The sequence below is a fragment of the Emiliania huxleyi genome (assembly GCF_000372725.1).
Source record: "Emiliania huxleyi CCMP1516 chromosome Unknown EMIHUscaffold_161, whole genome shotgun sequence".
In the NCBI taxonomy this organism is placed as follows: domain Eukaryota; phylum Haptophyta; order Isochrysidales; family Noelaerhabdaceae; genus Emiliania; species Emiliania huxleyi.
In genome coordinates this window covers 75,261-82,061 of record NW_005200970.1, presented here as the reverse complement: position 1 = coordinate 82,061, position 6,801 = coordinate 75,261, and positions in this window count along the sequence as shown.

The following is a 6,801-nucleotide window of genomic DNA, read 5'->3' as shown; positions in this document are numbered from 1 at the left end:
CGCGAGAGCGGTGCCGGCGCTGCAGTTGGCGTTGGGTGGGCACGGCTTGCAGTGCTGGGTCGGGTTCTCAAAGATGTCGTCCGGATCGGTGCTCGCGTCCTTCAAGTAGAAGTCCTTTTTGCAGATGGAGCAGGTGACATCGCCGCTCTTGGAGCTGAGGGGGTGGGGGCAGGGAGTGCACTGCGAGAGGCCGTCGCTCGCCGCGTAGGTGCCCGCCTCGCACTCCTCGCAAGCGGTGGCGGAGGCTGCGAAATTGCCTTTTGGGCACAGCTCGCACGCGGACATGTTGGCCGACGGGGCGATGCTACCTGGAGCGCAAGCGGTTGGCTGCGCGGCGCCGCCGGCGCAGAAGCTGCCAGGCGCGCAACCGACGCAATCGTCGAGGCTCTCCAGCGTGGTGGACGCCTTCCCGTTGTAGAAGCCCGCGGGACAGGTCGCCGGCAGCTGAGCGCTGCTTCCCTTTGGACAGAACGTACCCAGCGCGCACTCGAGGCAGCCCGCGGCTCCGGAATCCGGCTGATACGTCCCGACGTCGCAGATGGTGCACTGGTCCTGAGCAGGCTTGGCTGCGGTTCCTGGAGAGCACACGGCAGGCGCGGCGCCACCTCCCGCGCACGATGAGCCGGCGGGGCAGGCGAGGCACTCGGGGTCGCCGTCGGCGTCCGTCACGTTGGCGTACGTGCCAGGCGAGCACTGCGCGTCCAGCTCGCGCGACGATCCCAACGGGCAAAACTTGCCAGCAGCGCAGCGGACGCAGGCGGCGGCGGCGGGCTGGTCCTGGGAGTACCCCTCGGGGCACAGCTCGCACGCGTCGTTGCGCGTGCCGGCGGCGAAGCTGCCCTCGCGACACGGCGTCTGCTCGGTGGAGCCGGTGGTGGCAAAGTAGCCCGGCGAGGCGTCGGTGCACTCGCTCGCGGCGGCGAGGTCGGTGGCGTTCGAGTACGATCCGGCGGGGCAGGGAAGGGGCACGCTCGTTCCCTCCGGGCAGACGTGGCCAGCATCGCAGGGCAGCGCCTCATAGGTCGCCTCTGTGGGGCATTTGGAGCCTGCGGGGCAGCGGCCGGCGCAGCTGCTGCTCGACTGCTCCTTTGGGTCGGCCGAGCCGCGGAGGCCGGCGGCGCAGGCAAAGGGGAAGTCCTCATCGACGGGCAGCAGCGGCAACTGGTAGAGGTCATCGCCGAGGAGGGAGGGGTCGCCCTCCCAGTTGCAGGGCTGCACGAAGGTCGGGCTCTGGCAGTACCACGGGTCGACGTTGTTCTGAACGACGAGGTTGATCGCGCAAGTTTCGCGGTGATTAGGGCAGTCATTGGTCGGGCGACCTTGATCATCCGTCGGGCACGCCTCCCGGTACACCTCGCAGCGCGCGTTCGGCAGCCAGCGGCCGGCGGGGGCGGGGAGGGTATAGGAGACCTCGCCAGCGAGCAGGAAGATGGAGCTCCCCTCTGTAACTGGGGCAGAGCAGCCGCTGATGAGGGTGCCGTCGCTAAGGGAGGTGCGCCCTCCCGCCGAGTAGAGGCCGCCGCCAGACTCTGTGGCGATGCAGTTGGAGATGGTGGAGCGGGCCAGGCTGGCTGAGCCCGACCACACGCACACTGCTCCGCCTCGCGTGGCAGTGCAGCCGGAGATGGTGGAGTCGGTCACGATGAGGTCGGTGGCAGACGTGTATGTAGCTCCGCCGTCCTGCGTAGTCCCAAGTGGGGGGCGAAGAGTCAACAGCCGCCTCTTCTGGGCGGTGTGGCTGCTAGCTCTACGCGGCGCACATTGCCAGCAGAGCAGCTCGTCATTGTCGAGCCGCTTATCGAGACCGCACCGTTGTTCCACGCGGAGACGACGCCGCCGGACTGCGGTTGCGAGGAGAGAGCGGGGTGAGGCAGCCGTGGCCCCTCTCCCTCTCTCGCCCCGCTGCCGTGCGGCGCTGTTGGAGTACGGCTATAGCTCTACGCGGCGCACATATTCAGCAGCCGAGCAGCCGGTCACGATCGAGCCGGCTATCGAGACCGCACCGCTGTCCTCCGCGTAGACGACGCCGCCGGACTGCGGTTGCGAGGAGAGAGCGGGGTGAGGCAGCCGTGGCCCTCTCGCTCTCTCGCCCCGCTGCCGTGCGGCGCTGCTGGAGGCGGCTAGCTCTACGCGGCGCACCCCAGCAGAGCAGTCCGACACATCCGAGTCGATGATCGAGACCGCACCGCTGTCCTCCGCGTAGACGACGCCGCCGTCCTGCGGTTGCGAGGAGAGAGCGGGGTGAGGCAGCCGTGGCCCTCTCGCTCTCTCGCCCCGCTGCCGTGCGGCGCTGCTGGAGGCGGCTAGCTCTACGCGGCGCACCCAGTTAGCAGAGCAGCCCGTCACAGTGGAGCCGATTATCGAGACCGCACCGCTGTTATACACGCTGACGACGCCGCCGTTCTGCGGTTGCGAGGAGGGAGCGGGGTGAGGCAGCCGTGGCCCTCTGCATCTCCCGCCCCGCTGCCGTGCGGCGCTGCAGGGAGGCGGCTAGCTCTACGAGGCGCACCAAGCCAGCCCTGCAGTTTGTGATTGTCGAATCGATGATCTCGACGTCGCCTGCGTCGAAAGCGTTCACAACGCCGCCGCTGTCCACCGCCCTCCCGTTGACGAGGTTCAGCCCCCGCAGGGTGAGGCTGCAGCCGCGCGAGAGGAAAAAGAGCCCGATCACTCCATTGCCGTCGAGCGTCGCGCCCTCGCCGCTGCTCGCGACGGTCACCTTGATGCTGGAGGCGCACCTGATCTGGCTGTTCAGCTTGAACTCTGCACCGGGCGGCAGGTAGATGGAGACGTCGGCAGACGGCTCCTCGATCAGGTTGCGGAGCTCGGTCTCGGTCGCCGCGGCGACATAGCCGGGGGAGAGCGGCGGCAGAGGCGGGGGTGGGGGCGGTGATGGCGCTGGTGGCGGTGAAGGCGGGCGGGTCGGCCAGCAGATCTGACGGCAGAGGGAGGATAGGCGTCAGAGAGGAGAAGAAAGGGGAGCGAGAGGGACCAGGGGCACGCCTTCCAGCCCGGCCCGAATACGCTGTGATCCGATCGCCACTCGATGACGCCGTCCTCCGCCACCGCGCCACTCGGCCCCGAGGTGCCGCAGTACCTCACGCCGTTGACGGTGAGGTAGTCACCGCATCCGCAGCTGCCGCATTGCTCCATTTCAAAGGCGATCGTCTCCAGCTCGACCGGCGGCACGCCGCTGATGGTGCACGCCTCGTTGATGCCGTAGCTGTTCGGGTAGTTTGGCGACGTGGCGCACAAGCCGCCGTCGGTGAGCGAGCACGGGCTGCTGACGCTGACGGGCTGCAGCGGTGCCGCTGGTGTGCCGCATACGCCCTGCAGGAAGAAGATGATCACAATGCCAACTCGGAGAGCACGCGTGCTGGTGAGCCAGTGCACGGAGCTAGCTGCGTGCCTGCGGCCCTCCACCCTCTTCTTCTTGACCTGCCCACGCAGCAGCGGCTCAAAGCACGCCGCGAGGAGCAGCGCCAGCACGGCCGCACAAGGGTGGAGAAAGGGCAGCGAGGACGTGGCCGTCTCGACGAGGTTCAGCCCCCGCAGGGTGAGGCTGCAGCCGCCCGAGAGGTAAAAGAGCCTGGTCTGTTCCTGGCCGTCGAGCGTCGCGCCCTCGCCGCTGCTCGCGACGGTCACCTTGATGCTGGAGGCGCACCTGATCTGGCTGTTCAGCTTGAAGTCTGCACTGGGCGGCAGGTAGATTGAGACGTCGGCTCGCGAAGCAGCAGCCTCCGTGATCAGGGATTGGAGCTCCCTGATGCTCGCCGCGGCGACAAAGCCAGTGGGGAGCGGCGGCAGAGGCGGGGGTGGGGGCGGAGAGGGCGACGGAGCACATGCCAGCGGGAGCATCGCGAGGAGAAGCAGCCACGCGCCCTTGTCGACCGGCGGGTTCGCAAGCGGCTTGTCGGTCTTGTAGAGCTCGTCGGTGAGCGCGTGGTGAGGCTCCGCGTGCCACGCAACGGCGGCGGCGGCTCCGCGCTGGGCCCAGATGAAGGAGGCGCAGTGCGGCCACGAGCCGGCAAAGTCACTTGAAATGGAGAAGAGATCGGTCAACTCGGCCGTCTTCGAGTCGGCGATCTGAGTGGCGCAGACCTCCGTGGGCCGAACTAGATCCTGTGGCGTGTTGTAGTTCCGCAAGAGGCTCGACGCCTCGCTGCGCTGCGCCTCCGCTGACTCGGTCTTTGGCGGAACCGGCAAAATCATGGGCACCGCCTCAGTCTCGGACCGGATGGGCAGCGATGCCTGGGACTTGCCAAGGGCGGCCCAGCAGCCAGGTGGCTCCCCGGACTCGTGCACGAGGGAACCCACAAGGCGGTACCAGGGAGCGCTGCCGGCCGTGTCCATGTCGGGTGCCTCGCTCTCTCCCTGAGAAGGGAGAGGGGGGATTCCGTCAGGCGCGCAGGAGGAGGCGCGATGAGTGATAGAAGCGAATGCCGCTCAGAGCAGTCAGGGCAGCGCTCAGAGCAGTCAGGGCAGGGTAGAGCGGCGCATGAGGTGTTCTAGAGGGGCGAAGGGTGGGCGAATACGCAGTGCGGCGACGTGGCGAGTGCACTGCGGGTCGCCGAGTGCCTGGTCACTCCGCTCGAGCTCGGCCTGCTCGACCTCGAGGTCGGCGCGGTCCACGGAGGCGCAGGCGCCCCGCCAGTCGGGAATCTCACTTGAGAAGGAGAAGAGGTCAGTCGACCCACGAGGGGTGGCCACCGCATCGGGCGGTGCCTCGATCTTGTGCTCCTGGCTTGTGGCTCGAGAAGCGTTTGCCGGTCTGTCAATCGCCCGCCGCTCACCGCCAGCGCGGGGAAGAGAGAGGTTGACGAAAGATGTCGGGCTCGAGATGCTCGACCGGCGTGCGGCAACAGCGGAGACTAGGAAGGCCAGTGTGAAGGCCATTGGCAAAGGTGAGCGGCTTTGGGGCGTCCTGGAACGCCAACGTCGTCCTGGATCGCCAACGTCCTGGATCAAGGGAAACCAGAGCGGCTCCCACAACCTCCCCAACACCCGAGCTGCACGACACGACCGCTTGTTTGAACATTAGATCGCGATTTTTTTCGAGCTCAGACGGCAGCGAGCGACTTTTGCCTGCAGACGTAACTCGGCCTCTGGCCGCCGACAGCGCCTAACTCGGGGTCTGGGGCGGAGCCCCAGCCTGGGGTCTGGGGCTGGCAGCCCCAGCGGGGTGCGGGGCAGAGCCCCGCGAAGAAAATTTTGCATTTTTTTAGCGCCAGAAACCGACCAAAAAAAGGCTGTGAGCTGCTGCCCAAGAGCCCCAAACTAGAGCGCAATGTACAAATCTCGTACAATAGTACACACACACACACACACACACACACACACACACACACACACACACACACACACACACACACACACACACACACACACACACACGATTCATACTCAGCAACAATAAGCGACTGTACCACGGAGCACAGAGCGCAGCAGACAGGACGGCGGCGACGGCGGACATGGCAGAGACGAGTGTGAAACAAAGGGCGGCGGGCATGGAGGGCGGTAGCGACGGGGATGGTGACGGTGACGGTGGCGAGGGAGAGGAAGGGGGTCCATTAACACCAGACAGCGAGAGGGGCAGGGAGGAAAGGGGGAGAGAGGAAGCCAACGCGACGTGCGCAGAGGATGAGGATATAAACTGGGACGACGCAGCGGGGGGGATAGGCGAGGGAATCGAGGGACCGGAGGGCTTTCGCGACAGCGACGATGACGACGAAGAAAGGGGAGGGGACGGAGGGGCGACACGCAGGAGGGGCGAAATCGCTAACGGCCCGAGCAGAGAGGGCGACGGCGGGGCACGAGGGAACAACGGAGACGCTACCGATGACGCGAACCGAGGCACGGACGACGGCGGGGACGGGGAGGGCGACAGCGACGTCGAGGTTGACGCAACGGTATCGAGAGCGCCACCCAAAAGGAGCCGGACAGCCATGGAGGTCACCGAATGGAGGGCGAACGGCACGATACGAAAAGGCAGGGCGAGGCGGATGGAGAAAGAAGTGCCGAGAAGGCCATGGTGGAGGGGAGGGACGGGAGGACGAAAGAAGGGCGAGGAGGACGAGCGGCCCGCACAGACCGCGAGCAGACAGCGCCTGCTGGCCATTTCGAGACATTCGCCAAGAACGCTAGCTACATGGGAGGGCTTCGTGAAGGATGGATTGAAAAACATTCGAACAAAGAAGAGGCGACGGGAGGAACCGGCGGAGGATGCAGTGACGTGACACACACACACACACACACACACACACACACACACACACACACACACACACACACACACACACACACACACACACACACACACACACACACACACACCGCTCACCCACGCGCACTGGGCCTTGCACTTTGAATGCCGTGGGGCTCCTGTCGTCAGACGTGGAGACGCGAGGGTTGCCCCCCCTTGCCCCACCACCTCGTGTGTGTGGAGAAGTTTACCTTACCTTACCTTATACTCATGCAGTGTGTACAGATCACTTCCGTCGCTGACGCTTCGACATGGCCGCTACTGGCTTGGCTGCTGGCTTGGCTGCTGGCGGCTTGCGCCGTGCGGACCCCTTGGCTGCCGGCTTGGCCCCCCGCCCTGCCCGCGCCGGTGCTGGCGCATGCAATGATGGGCCATCGTCATCACTGCTGTCTGGCGGGCGCGTCGGCAGTGCTCGAGGCGGTGCAGCCTTACGCTTCCCTGCACGCTGCACGCTGCGCGGGTGCAGGTGCGGGTGCGGGTGCGGGGGCGGGTGCGGGCGCCTCGCCGTCGCTCTCGTCCTCGTCCTCGTCCTCGGACTC